The following is a 15,393-nucleotide window of genomic DNA, read 5'->3' as shown; positions in this document are numbered from 1 at the left end:
CCACATTCTACTCAGGAAACTTGCAACACATCAGGGATCCCTCAGAAAGGCCCAGAAGTTTCTGGTTCAGCCCTAACATGGAAGGAATTGGTAGGTTTTCAATTGAGAACAATTGCAGGTAGGAGAGTGTCAGTATAGCATCTGGGGAGGGCTCTGGTTCAGATCCTGATCCCATGTTGTAACATGTGTCAGAAATTTGTTCCATTTTTAGGCTGAATAATAATATTCCAGGGCAGGGATAGATTATGATTTGTTTAGCCAGGCACTGGGCTAAATGCTTTACCGGTTCTGACACATTGCAACTTCACCATAGGAAGTAGGCATTTATTCAGCAGATAATTATGGAGCACCTACTGTGTACCAGACACTGTTTGAAATCCTGGGAATAGAGCACTGAATAACAGAATTTCTGACTTCAAAAAGCATAGGATCCCAGTATATCAGCAAGTCAGGAAATAAAGTAAATAGGTAAACAAACAGTGAGGCTATAGGAAAGTATGGAGATAAATACAGCAAAAAAGGGTATATTGAAGGTTGGGCAGGGTGAGATAGCAGTGTGCTGTTGTTAACATGGTGATCAGGGAAGGTGATTTTGAGGCTTGTAAATTTCTGGGGGAAGTTTTCCTGGTGAAGGGAATAGTAAATAGTGCAAAGATGTGAGATAAGACTGTGCCCACTGAGCCAAGAAAAAGGAAGGGATGTCAGCCCTGACTGTGTATGGAGTAAGTGACAGAAATACAGAGGAGTCTAACTCATGCAAAATCTATGGCCTTCATGAGGACTTGGGGTTGTCTCTGTGAGTGAATGGGAGCCACAGGAGGGTTCTGAGCAGAGGGTGGAGATGATCAGATGTACACATACCATATAGAGGATTTTTTTTGTTGTTGTTGTTAGAATTTTCTTGGATTTTATTATCAAATCTCTACTATAGGAACACTGAACAAAAGGGGGAACAGGAGGGTAATGTATCACTAGAGAGATAGCAGAGCACAGTTGTTAGGGACACAGACACTGGAACCAACCTCGTCCCACTCCTTATGAGATGGACTCCCCAACATCTCTGCCACAGTTCCCCACTTATAAAACTGGGATAGTAGTAGTACCTAGCCAATGGGATTGAACAAGTTAATATATGAAAAACATTTAACACAAAACAGCACATGGTAAGGGCTATATGTATTTGAAAAATAAAACAAAAGAATTTTAAATTAGCTGAATTAATTTCTCCATGGGTCTCACAGGTCCTTAGCCATATACACAATTTTTAGATGTTACAGTAGATATGTACACATGTCCTTTTAATTCCTTCATGTTATGTATACTGAAGCCATGTCCAAATTTATAATTTACAGTGATTGCCTAAAATAAATTACAAACTACCACTCAACAAGGGAGTCATGAGCAGGGACAGGGACTATGGACACTGGCACACCACATGGTGAGTGTCATATTTTGACCCAACACCAGTCTCACCCTTCCAGGCAGCACCCTTTTGACCCTCAGTGTTCCTACTTGCTCATCTCATCTAAGGAGGTTCATCTTGACTAACAGCAAACACCCCACTCAAAACTATACTATTACCTTTCTTAAATTCAGATTAATATCCCATATTCTACCCCTTAAAGGCACCTAAACACTCCTCTTATAGTAGCAAAATCTATCTGCATTTCTGTAATTATGCACAATATATTGTCATAAGAATTTCCATCCAATATTTCAGATCAATGACAAGCACATTCCAGTCATAACATGATTCTCTGCATGAGGCCACCCTTGACAAAGCCCACTGATCACAAAGGGGTGAGAGAACTTGCTAAAGTGTGCCTCATTCCCCATCATGTCCTCAAGTAGAGATTCCTGTTGGGCTATGTGCACAGCCCAGAGCTTTCTTATCTGTGATGTTATGATGCTGAAAGTGCTGATGACTGCTGACACCCTTTCCCTATTTTTTCATTCACACCGTTTCTTCTAAGATATCCCCTACCAAATATTAAATGGGGGGGGGTCTTGTTGAATTCTTAATGAGAAGCTTTCCTTCTTGATTGTATTTAGAGGGTTTTCTCCAATGAGTTATCAAATGTGCAGGAAATGAAAACTCTCTTACTAATTCACGGACCATTTCTCCTCACTGTGACTCCTCTGGTGTTGAAGCAAGGTCGAGTGACCACTGAAGGCTCTTCCACATTTGCTGCATATGAAGTGCTTCTCTCCACTGTGCATTCTTTGATGAATAATGAGGGAGTAATTCTTACCGGAAGCTATATCACAGTGTTTACACTTGTAGGGCTTCTTCCCAGTATGGTTTCTCAGCTGCACAATGAGGAAAGAGCTCAAATTGCAGGCTTTCTCACATTCATTACATCTCTATGGTTTGTCTCCATAGTGAGTTCTCTGGTGTGCAATAAAATGAGAGCTACAGCTAAAGGACCTTTCATACTGATTACATTTATGGGGTTTCTCACCATTGTAAATTATCTGATGAGCATCCAGGTGACAGCTTGGACTGAAGGGTTTCCCACATTTATTGCACTCATAGGGTTTTTCTCCAGTATGAGTCCTTTGATGCCTAGTAAGGTGAACCATTTGGCTGCAGGATTTTCCACATTTGTTACATTAATTCTAGAATGAATGGGGCTTAATTCTAGAATGAATGATTTCATGCTTAGTGAGGGCTTAGCATTCTCTGAATTCTTTGCCACACTCCTAGAAGTTATAGGGTTTCTCCCCCATATGAGATCTCTGATGTGCAATGAGATGGAGCTCCAGCTGAAGGACTTTCCAAACTCTGCATTTACATGGTTTTGCTCCAGAGTGTGTTTGTTAGTGTTTACTAAAGGCTGAGTAATCCCTTAAAGCCTTATCACACTTATCACAATTAAAAGTTTTCTCCCCAGTATGAGTTCTCTGATACTCAATAAAATGGGAATTCCAGTTGAAAGATTTCCCACACTCTTTACATAAATAAGGTTTTTCTCCTGTGTGAATTCTCTTATGTACAACAAGATTCAACTAGAGGCTTTTCCACACTTACTCCATTTGTAGGGTTTTAATTCAGTGTGACTTTGCTCATGTTTAGTAAGGGAAGAATGATTCCTGAAAGCTTTTCCACACTTGTCACATTCATAGAACTTCTCTGCATCATGGTTTTTCTTGTGCTGAATCAGGTAAGCGTTCTCATGGTACTCATAGGGTTTCTCTGCAAACCAAGAGCTTGTGTGTTGAGTGAGGAACAAGTCATACCCAAAGACTTTCTCCCATTCATTGTATCTACAGCATCAAGTGTTTGATGAAAGAGAAGTAAAATAAAGGAAGAGAAGTAAAATATATTCTCATATTCTTTGTAATCATACAGTTTTCTCCAAAATGAAATCTTGAATGCTCATTTAATGATGGGTTCTGGTTAAAGATTAGATGGCACTCATTATATTCATACAGTTTTTCTCCTGTGTGCATTCCTTTATGATCACCAAAATGTGTTATGTGATTGATAGATTTAAATGCATTAGTACATTTGAAAAAATTATCCCCAGTTTGCATTTTTACAAGGTGAATAGGGTAGATGTGGTAGAGAGCTTGGTCATAACCACTGTTTTCACAGGTAATCTTATCTGCATACATTATGGCTGAGTTACATCTCCAGCTTTCAGAATGCATATCAGGCTTATAGAAATGCTCTAAAAAACACTCTGACATAGAACAAAGTTTACATTCTGGCTGTACACTTCCCCAAGTTCACAGAATTCAGAACCTCTCTGTGATAGGATTTGGTTTTGCATCAAGAACTCTTGCCTCATAGCTGTACTCTGGTTTGTGTGGCATATTTCTAATTAGTCTTTACATCCCCAAACTCCTAACCTAGAGACCCAAGGATCATCCTATATGTATCTTTTCTACTTCATGCCATGGGATTGTTCTTCATCAAAACCACTCTGTTTGGATCAACACACTGTTTTCACACCTCTCATTCACTCTGGACAAGTGCTCTCAGGACATATCTGCTCCACCAACTTCCAAGGCTCTTCTTTTTTTTTTATTGTAAACAAATGGGATACATGTTTTTTCTCTGCCTGTACATGGCGTAAAGGCATACCATTTGTGTAATCATAAATTTACATAGGGTAATGTTGTTTGATTTATTCTGCCATTTTTTCCCTTCTCCCACACCCCTCTCACCCCTCCCCTCCCTCTATAGAGTACTTCCTTCCTCCATTCCTGCCCCCCTCCCTAAACCCAACTCCAATACCAACCCCAACACTAACCCCTCCCACCCCCCATTATGTGTCATCATCCACTTATTAGCGATATCATTCTTCCTTTGGTTTTTTGAGATTGGCTTATCTCACTTAGCATGATATTCTCCAGTTTCATCCATTTGCCTGCAAATGCCATAATTTTATCATTCTTTATGGCTGAGTAATAGTCCATTGTATATATATAGCCACAGTTTCTTTATCCATTCATCAATTGAAGGACATCTAGGTTGGTTCCACAATCTGGCTATTGTGAACTGAGCAGCTATGAACATTGATGTGGCTGTATCTCTGTAATATGCTGATTGTAAGTCCTTTGGGTATAGGCCAAGGAGTGGGATAGCTGGGTCAAATGGTGGTTCCATTCCAAGTTTTCTAAGGAATCTCCATACTGCTTTCCAGAGTGGCTGCACTAATTTGCAGCCCCACCAGCAATGTATGAGTGTACCTTTCTCCCCACATCCTCGCCAACACCTGTTGTTGCCTGTATTCTTGATAATCGCCATTCTAATTGGGGTGAGATGGAATCTTAGGGTGGTTTTGATTTGCATTTCTCTTATTACTGGAGATGTTGAACATTTTTCCATATGTTTGTTGATTGCTTGTAGATCTTCTTCTGGGAAGTGTCTATTCATTTCCTTAGCCCATTTGTCAATTGGATTATTTGCATTCTTGGTGTAGAGTTTTTTGAGTTCTTTATAGATTCTGGAGATTAGTGCTCTATCTGAAGTATGATTGGCAATGATTTTCTCCTACTCTGTAGGCTCTTTCTTCGCATTGCTGATAGTTTCCTTTGCTGAGAGAAAACTTTTTAGTTTGAATCTATCCCAGTTATTAATTCTTGCTTTTATTTCTTGTGCTATGGGAGTCCTGTTGAGGAAGTCTGGTCCTAAGCCGACATGTTGAAGCTCTGGACCTACTTTTTCTTCTATAAGATGCAAGGTCTCTGGTCTGATTCTGAGATCCTTAATCCATTTTGAGTTTAGTTTCGTGCATGGTGAGAGATATGGGTTTAGTTTCATTCTGTTGCATATGGATTTCCAATTCTCCCAGCACCATTTGTTGAAGAGGCTATCTTTTCTCCATTGCATATTTTTGGCCCCTTTGTCTAGTATGAGAAAATTATATTTATTTGGGTTTGTGTCCGTGTCCTCTATTCTGTACCATTGATCTACCTGTCTATTTTGGTACCAATACCATGCCAAATTTGTTACTATTGCTTTGTAGTACAGTTGAAGTTCTGGTATTGCAATACTCCCTGCTTCATTTTTCCTGCGAAGGATTGCTTTAGCAATTCTGGGTTTCTTATTCTTCCAGATGAATTTCATGATTGCTTGTTCTATTTCTGTAAGGTACATCGTTGGGATTTTAATTGGAATTGCATTGAATCTGTATAGCACTTTTGGTAGTATGGCCATTTTGACAATATTAATTCTGCCTATCCAGGAACATGGGAGATCTTTCCATCTTCTAAGGTGTTCTTTAATTTCTTTCTTTAGTGTTCTGTAGTTCTCATTGTAGAGGTCTTTCACCTCTTTTGTGAGATTGATTCCCAAGTATTTTATTTTTTTCGAGGCTATTGTGAATGGGGTAGTTTTCCTAACTTCTCTTTCTGAAGATTCAGCACTTATGTATAAAAATGCATTAGATTTATGAGCATTAATCTTATATCCCGCTACCTTACTAAATTCACTTATGAGTTCTCAGAGTTTTCTGGTGGAATTTCCTGGTTCCTCTAAGTATATAATCATATCATCAGCAAATAGGGATAGTTTGAGTTCTTCTTTTCCTATTCATAACCCTTTAATTTCTTTGGTCTGTCTAATTGCTCTGGCTAGAGTTTCAAGGACGATATTGAATAGGAGTGGTGAGAGAGGGCATCCCTGCCTTGTTCCAGATTTTAGGGGGAATGCTTTCAGTTTTTCACCATTAAGAATGATATTAGCCATGGGCTTAGCATAGATGGCCTTTACCATGTTAAGGAATGTTCCCACTATCCCTATTTTTTCTAGTGTTTTGAGCATGAAGGGGTGCTGTATTTTATCAAATGTTTTTTCTGCATCTATTGAAATAATCATGTGATTCTTGACTTTAAGTCTGTTGATATGGTGAATTACATTTATTGATTTCCTGATGTTGAACCAACCTTGCATCCCTGGGATGAAATCCAGTTGATCACGGTGCACTATCTTTTTAATATGTTTTTGTATGCGATTTCCTAAAATTTTGTTGAGAATTTTTGCGTCGATGTTCATTAAGGATATTGGTCTGAAATTTTCTTTCCTCGATGTGTCTCTGTCTGGTTTAGGTATCAGGGTGATATTGGCTTCGTAGAATGAGTTTGGGAGGGTTCCCTCCTCTTCCATTTCATGGAATACTTTGAAAAGTATTGGAATGAGTTCTTCTTTAAAGGTTTTGTAGAACTCGGCCGAGAACCCATCTGGTCCTGGACTTTTCTTTGTTGGTAGGCTTTTGATGACTTCTTCTATTTCATTACTTGAAATTTGTCTATTTAAATTGTGTATGTCCTCCTCGTTCAGTTTAGGCAATACATACGTCTCTAGAAACTTGTTGATGTCTTCGAAATTTTCTATTTTGTTGGAGTATAGATTTTCAAAATAGCTTCTAATTATGTTTTGTATTTCAATCGTGTCTGTTATGATATTTCCTTGTTCATTTCGAATTTTGGTGATTTGGGTTTTCTCTTGTCTTCTCTTTGTTAGTGTGGCTAAAGGTTTATCAATTTTGTTTATTTTTTCAAGGAACCAACTATTTATTTTGTCAATTTTTTGTATTGTTTCTTTTGTTTCAATGTCGTTGATTTCAGCTCTGAGTTTAACTATTTCCTGTCCTCTACTACTTTTGGTGTTGGTCTGTTCTTCTTTTTCTAGGACTTTGAGCTGTAGTGTTAGGTCATTTATTTGTTGAAGTTTTGCCTCTTTTATTGAATGCACTCCATGAAATAAATTTTTCTCTAAGTACTGCTTTCATAGTGTCCAAGAGATTTTGATATGATGTTTCTTTGTTCTCATTTACCTCTAAGAATTTTTTAATTTTCTTCCTAATATCTTCTGTTATCCATTCATCATATAATAGCATATTGTTTAATCTCCAGGTGTTGGAGTAGTTTCTGTTTTTTACTCTTTTATTTATTTCTAACTTCAATCCATTATGATCTGATAGAATACAAGGTACTGTCTCTATCTTCCTGTATTTGCTGACATTAGCTTTGTGGCATAATATATGGTCTATTTTAGAGAAGGATCCATGTGCTGCTGAGAAGAAAGTGTATTCGCTCTTGGTTGGATGGTATATTCTATAAATGTCTGTTAAGTCTAAATTATTGATTGTGTTATTGAGATCTATGGTTTCTTTGTTCAATTTTTGTTTGGAAGATCTGTCCAGTGGTGAGAGAGGCGTGTTAAAATCACCTAGTATTATTGTGTTATGGTCTATTTGGTTTCTAAAATTGAGAAGGATTTGTTTAGCATACATGGATGAGCCACTGTTTGGGGCATAGATGTTTATGATTTTTATTTCTTGCTGATTTATGCTTCCCTAAAGCAGCATGTAATGTCCTTCTTTATCCCTTCTGACTAACATTGGCTTGAAGTCCACATTATCTCAAATGAGGATGGATACTCCAGCTTTTTTGGTGAGTCCATATGCATGGTATGTTTTTCCCCATCCTTTCACCTTTAGTCTCTGGGTATCTGTTTCTATGAGGTGAGTCTCTTGCAGGCAACATTTTGTTGGATCTTTCTTTTTAATCCAATCTGCCAGTCTATGTCTTTTGATTGATGAATTCAGGCCATTAACATTCAGGGTTATTATTGAGATATGATTTGTATTCCCAGTCATTTGGTTCATATTTAAAATTTTTGACACGTCTTGGTTCCTTCTTTATTTGACAGTTCCTTTAGGATAATTCCTCCCTTTGCTGATTTGCTTCTTTGTTTTTTATCTCTTCCTCATGAAATATTTTGCTGAGAATGTTCTGTAATGCTGGCTTTCTTTTTGTAAATTCTTTTAGCTTTTGTTTATCATGGAATGATTTTATTTCATTGTCAAATTTGAAGCTAAGTTTTGCTGAGTGTTAAGATTCTTGGTTGGCATCCATTTTCTTTCAGAGCTTGAAAAATGTGGTTCCAGGCCCTTCTAGCTTTTAGGGTCTGGATTGAAAAATCTGCTGATATCCGTATTGGCTTCCCCATGAATGTAATTTGTTTCTTTTCTCTCACAGCCTTTAAAATTCTGTCTTTATTTTGTATGTTAGGTATTTTCATTATAATGTGCCTTGGTGTGGGTCTGTTGTAATTTTGTGTATTTGGAGTCCTATAAGCCTCTTGGACTTGATTTTCCATTTCATTCTTCAGATTTGGGAAATTTTCTGATATTATTTCTTCAAATAGATTGTTCATTCCTTTGGTTTGTTTCTCTAAGCCTTCCTCAATCCCAATAATTCTCAAATTTGGCCTTTTCATGATATCCCATAGTTCTTGGAGTTTCTATTCATGATTTCTTACCATCTTCTCTGTTTGTTCAACTTTGTTTTTGAGGTTAAATATTTTTTCTTCAATATCTGAAGTTCTGTCTTCCACGTGTTCTATCCTATTGGTTATGCTTTCTATGGAGTTCTTAATTTGGTTTATTGTTTCCTTCATTTCTAGGATTTCTGTTTGGTTTTTTTTCAATATCTCTAACTCTTTATTGAAATGATCTTTTGCTTCCTGAATTTGCTCTGTTAACTGTCGATTGGTGCGATCATTCAATGCCTGCATTTGCTCTTTCATCTCATCGTTTGCTTCCCTAATCATTTTAATTATGTACATTCTGAACTCCCTTTCTGTCATTTCTTCTGCCATGCTGTCATTGGATTTTATTGATGTAACATCTAGATTTGTTTGGGGCATTTTCTTCCCTTGTTTTCTCATATTGTTCAGGAATCAGTGGGTCATTAAGATATTGCAGATTTCCTCTATCAACTTATAATGTCCCTGAAGATTGCTAGTATATCCCCTCTTATCCTTCAGTAGCCTGAAGTCTTGGAGGAAGTTGATAATGCGGAGCTCCACGAAGAAGCGGCCTCTCTAGGGGTGGTGACCCTCAGGTGGCGTATATTCCCTGCTAGTGGGCAGAGGTGCCTCCACTTGTTGACCAATGGTCATCCAATGGGGAACTAGGCTGCGGGCTGAGGCAAGGCCTGTTTGTGCCTGTGTCTCTGGTTTTACCGTCCGTGTGGGAAAACTTCCCCCGGCAGGGAAGACTCACTCGGTGGGGATGTCTCGCTGGTCAGTTCCCCTCCTAGAGCTTCCCCTCAATCTACAACTACCACCTGGGCTGGGTTATCTTCCTCTGCAACGTTCCCAGTGGCCCGGACCTACCTCCTGGGTCTGCTCACCCTTCGCAGGCGAGTCTCCTTAGGCTGCCTCTCCCAGAGAATCTGCCCGCAGTCCTGGAAACTTCGCTCCGCCCCTAGGCGTGTCTCTGTGCGGCTCTTCCAGCAAGAAGCCACCTAGCTCCTGGGACCCTGCTCTGCACCTAATCGCCTGGCTATGCGGCCCCTCCTCTGAGCCACCACCTGGAGCCCCGTACAATAGCTCCGATACCCAGAGACCCGCCACATACCTCCTCCTCCCGACAGCGGCCTGGTTTCCGATGCAGTCACTAGGAGCCCAAGCAACTCACTTCGCGTCTCCTCCTCCCGCCAACCGCCCGTAGCCCTAGGCAGTCACTCTGAGTCCATGTGACCTGCCCTGTTCCTCCTCCTCCTCCTTGGGGTAGCCCCCCAGGTGTTCAGGAGCGGTGGCTCCGAGACCAAGTGACCCACCGCGCTCCTCCTCCACGCAGTCCTCCGGTGTTCAGGAGCAGTCGCTTTTAGTCCAATCAACTCACCACTCGCCTCCTCCTCTGGCAACCGCCTGTGGCTCTGATGCAGTCACTCCTAGACCAAGCGACCCACCACGCTCCTCCTCTTCCTCCGGGCAACCCCCCATGTTCAGAAGCAGTCATTCTGAGACCAAACAGCTCGCCACGCAGCTCCTCCTCAGTCAGCTGCCCGGAACCCCAGTGGTTGCTCCGAGTCCAAGTGCTGTGCTGAGCCGCCTCCTCTACGATGATCCCAGTTGTCCGTGTTTACTGTTCCTGTGGGGGGAGGGGCATCTCGCTGAGCAACTCTACTTCACAAAGTTCCCTGCGTTCCGGGCCTCTGCCCCATCTGGGACGCCTCCCCAATGGGAGAGACTCACCCAGCGGCTTTGAGTTGGTCCCAAGCCTCTCACTATCTCCTCTTTTGAATCTTGCGTCCTGGAGCAATGTGAAGTGCAGCCGCCCTCGAGTCCGCCATCTTGAAAAACCCCACTTTGTATTTTCTTTCTAAACTCTATGAGTGTTGTCTGATTAATGTTTTGTTTTACCAAAGTACTGCTTCAAGAACAAAAAACCTAAATTAATTTGAGATAATAACCAATCACCAGGCCCTGGTGTTTGATGGAGGCTTCTGCTCCAAACACAAGAAAATAAGCCTGTCTTAGGAATTGGTGAGAAGGCGCTGGTGAAGGAACTCTGGGAACCAAAGTAGCAGACACAGGAGGAAGAGGGGATGCCAGGGATCTGGCTCCTGCCTGCGGAAGTGAGTCCCAAGGCTCTTCTTATTCCAACAGGGAGATGACTTTGGATTTGGCGATCTGATTGTGCATAGTTAGTAGGTACCCATAGGTCTCCAGCATTACATCATGGTACAGAGTCTGCACAAAATCCATTTGACCCCATTCTTGGGTGAAGTCCACAGCCACATCCATGAAGGTCACTGGTTCCTGGACCTGGTCTGCTGGGTGCCCAGCAGTCCTCCTCCCCTCCTGTTGCTCCTCTCCATGTGCCACACAGGGTCCTGAGGACACAGAGCCCAGAAGGCCCATGGGTCAACAGCTGCCATCTGCCAGAACTGGCCCATAGGGCACCCCAGGATACCCATGGGTTGATGACCGCCATCCCTGAGGCTGGATCAACCCAATGCCTGTCCAGGAGCACCTCCTGGACCAGAGCCTCTGTTTCCCAGCCTGAAAGACACCCTGGCCCCCAAGTTGCCGAGTCAGAGACCTGGTTGTGAGGCAGAACTGGACTGCCCAGGCTGCAGGCTGGCGCTGGAGCTTTCTCCTCTGTCCCCAGGCTCAGAGCACAAACAAAGCACAGCAGGTCATTGGCACACCCTGGCAATCTGATGTCTGCCCACTGCCTCACGCTCAGGTACCTGGGCTGTTCTCACACGCGTGGGAGACACGGCACACCTGGTTAACGGGCTGCTAGTGCCCTCTGGGTGGACCCCACAAGTGACCAACCTTACCTGACTCACGGTCCCCCCCTGTGTGGCAGGGACAGATCGCACCCTCCAGAACTGCGGGATGAGAGCAAGGGAGCGGGAAGCTGGCACAGAAAGGCAGGCATAAGACCCACCCTGGAGCCATGCTGACTTCTACTGCAGGTGCCACCTCTAGGCCCCCACTCTATGGTCCACGGACCTCTGGCAGCGGCTCCTGCAGAGGACCCATGGCTCAGGGCGAAAGCCTTACTGCAACCACAGACAATGGCCACCACTCCCCTGGCACCGACCAACACATGCAGTTTTAATTATTGCAAAATATACATAATAAAAATTTGACCTCTTCACCATATTTGAGTGTACAGCTCAGTATTGATTATTGACATTGTTGTGTAGCCAATCTTCAGCATTCTTTTCTTCTTCTGGAACATAAACTCCATATCCCATAAACAATAAGATCTCATCCCCCATTTCCTCTAGGCCCTGGCGACCACTATTCTATTTTCTGTCTCTATGAATTTAAATAATCCAGGTACCTGATATAAGTGGAATCATACTGCAGTTTTCTTTGGTTGACTTGGTGAAGAGTATAGTGTTCTCAAGGTTCATCCATGTTGTAGCCTGTGTCCACATTTCCTTTCTTTTTAAGGCTGAATAATAATATGCCATGGGATGCAGAGATTACAGTTTATTTAAGCATCCATTCCTCAGGATGATTGGGTGGCTTACAACCTTGTGGCTATTGTGATTAATGCTGCTACAAACACAGGTAGACAAATATGTCCTGAAATCTTCCACCAGTTCTCTTAGGTATGGCTCTGTGGGTGGAACTGCTGCATCATAGAGTAGTTCTGCCTTTAATTTGCTTGAACAACCACTATTCTGCTTAGCATAGTGCCCATTTTATATTTTCTCCAAGACTACAAAGATTATAGTTTCTCCACATCTCTACCAACACTTGTTTAATCCTGTTTCACTAATAGAAGCCAACCTAATAAGTTTGAAGTGCTATGTGATTGTGGTTTTGGTGCATTTCCCTAATGACCTGAGTAACTTTTCGTGTGCTTGTTGGCCATTCGCATATATTTTTCTGAGAAATGTCTATTCATGTTCTTTGACCATTTTTGATCAGGTGGTTTTGTTCTGGTTGTCAACTTTTTCATAAAGTCTAGATATAACCTGTTATTGAATATACAATTTTTAAATATTTTCTCACATTCCATGAATTGCTTTTTCAGTCTGTTGTGTCCTTTGATGCACAGTTTTAGGAAAGGAATTTATTGTTCTTACTGCAGAGACATATACAAGGAGTCATTGCCAAATCCAATGTCATGAAACTTTTCTAGTGTGCTTTCTCTAGGATTTTAATATCTTTAGCTCATATGTTATGGTCTTTGATCCATTTTGAGTCTACTTTTGCATGTAGAATAGGGTAAACATCTGATTTCTTTCTTCCTTTTTTTCACATAGATATGCAGTTTTTTCTAACACTATTTTTTAGACAAGAATTTTCATTCCTCATTAAATGGACTTTGCACTCTTGTCAAAAATAATTTGATGATCAGTGTGAGGATTTATTTCTGAGTCTTAATCCTTCTCCATATATCTGTATGTCTGTCTTTATGCAAGTGTCAAATTGCTTCAATTGCTGTAAATTAATAATGAGTTTTGCTATTTGGAATGGTAAGTCCTCTAACTGTTCTTTTTCAATGTTGTTTTAGTTTTTTGGGGTACTTTTAGATTCCATATGAGTTTTAGGGTAGATTTTCCTGTTCTGAAAAAAACATCATTGGGGTTTTCACACAGATTTCCTTTAAGTATGTAGATTACTTTAGTAGTATTACCATTTTACTCATGTCCAGTCTTCCAATGCTTTCACATGTGATGCTTTTGCATTTGTTTTTGTGTTTTTTAATTTCTTCTAACAATGTTTGACAGTTTCTAGTATAAAAGTCTGTTAACTCCTTGGTTAGTTTTGTTTTGATGCTATTAAATGAACTTTTAAGAAAATTTCAGTTCAGATTGTTGTTTATTAGTATATAGAATACGACTTCCTTTTGGGTGCTGATCTTGTACCCAGAGACACTTCTGAATTTATTTCTCACAGATTTTTGTTGTGAAATGTTTAGTTTTCTATACAGACTATCCTATAACCTTCAAGGGGAGATCATTTTTCTTCCTTCACAATTTGCTTGCCATTTTTTTCTTTTCCCCCTATTTTTTCCTTTTGTTTACTTTGTTACCCTTTAATTAGTCTGGATAGGACTTTCAGTAACATGTTATCTAGTAGAGATGAAAGCATTCATGTCTTCTTCCTGAATTTAGAGGAGAAAACTTTCTATCTTTAACCCTTGAGTCTGGGAGACTTTTTATATGTGGCTTTACTTTTTTGACTTCCCTCATTCTTGGTTATTTGAATGCTTATGCCATGAAAGTTGCAAAATTTAGTCAAGTGCTAATTTTATTTTTTTTCGCAAAAACTGAGATTATCATATAGTTCCCACATGCTCTCATCAGTTTATTTGCTGCTGTGACCAAAATACCTGGCAATAATAATTAGTGGAGAAACAATTTATGTTGGGCCTAATGGTTTCAGCGGTCTCAGTTCATAGATATCCAACTCCAAACTTTGTGGTCAAATGTAAGGCAGTACAGCATGACTGGAGGGTGTGGTGGAGAAAAGTGGCTCAGAACATGGCACAGAGAAATAGATATACAGAGCTTTTCTCATCAAGACAAAATATAAAACCCGAAGGCATAACCCCATGAACACCTTCTGCAGCCACACACCACCTGTCTATAGTTACCACCCAGTTAATTTCCATTAAAATATTAATACACTGATTAGGTTAAAGCTCTCATATCCTAATAATTTCATCTTTAAACTTTCTTGCAATGACTCACACATGAACTTTGGGGACACCTCATATCTACACCATAAGACTACATATTCCACCTTTACCTCTTTTCTTATGGGGCCTACCTAAACCACTGTATTTAAGAATATGGATCCCATTTTTACTCATTTTAAGCATGCACAAATGGACTCAGAGAGTGACAGGAATAACCCTACCATCTCTCCTCACTTTCTTAAGCCTGGCATACAGCAAGTTTCCCATGAAAGATGCTTTCCTTCCCTGCCCCATGCATGGATGGTACAAGGGCATGAGACATGGGGTTTTGCAGTGCCTAGTTAGCTTGTTGCCATGGGTGGGAGTGGAGCATGTTGCAATTAATGAGCCTACATCAGTACATCATTGTTACATAGGGTCTGTGGTGTACATTAGAGTGTACTCTTGGTGTCACATATTCTATGGACTTAGACAAATATATGATATATTTACTTTTCTCCCATCACAAAGATTATTTTTACCTCTTCATACCTTCTCAATGATCCATCTGTTCATCTTGAACCCTACCAGTCCCTGACCACCACTGATCTTTTACCTATCTCTTTAGCTTTCTCTTTTCCAAAATGAAGCTTCATTTGGGTTATAGAGTGTGCAGCATTTTTAGATCAGCCTCTTCAGTTAGTAATAATCAAAGTTGGAGATTTATTTTTGTTTAGGACCAATCCCCTTGTGGAGCTTTCTTGGAGCTGGAGGGAGGTTGGAAGTTCCAGGTTTGCTGGGAGAGGTTGACTATGAAAATTGGCAGCCCAGGACCAAAGTGGAGCTGGCAGAAACCGCTGCACTTTCACTCTGGGAACAGGGAATTGTCTGTGACCAATGTTCACCTGAAGAAAGCTGAGGAAGCAGGTGTAATTGCTTCCTGGCTTCCCTGAAGATCAGGTCCTACCTGAAGTCATTCGGGACTCTGGAATAG

At 40.7% G+C, this 15,393-nt stretch overlaps 1 pseudogene; it reads right to left on the bottom strand.

Annotated features, from left to right (window-relative positions):
* Positions 1 to 2,103: 2,103 nt before the first annotated feature.
* LOC124961193 (zinc finger protein 606-like) lies at positions 2,104 to 11,240 on the bottom strand (annotated as a pseudogene).
* Positions 11,241 to 15,393: the final 4,153 nt, after the last annotated feature.

This window comes from Sciurus carolinensis, chromosome 12, assembly GCF_902686445.1.
Source record: "Sciurus carolinensis chromosome 12, mSciCar1.2, whole genome shotgun sequence".
In the NCBI taxonomy this organism is placed as follows: domain Eukaryota; kingdom Metazoa; phylum Chordata; class Mammalia; order Rodentia; family Sciuridae; genus Sciurus; species Sciurus carolinensis.
This window is presented reverse-complemented; position numbering and strand designations above follow the sequence as displayed.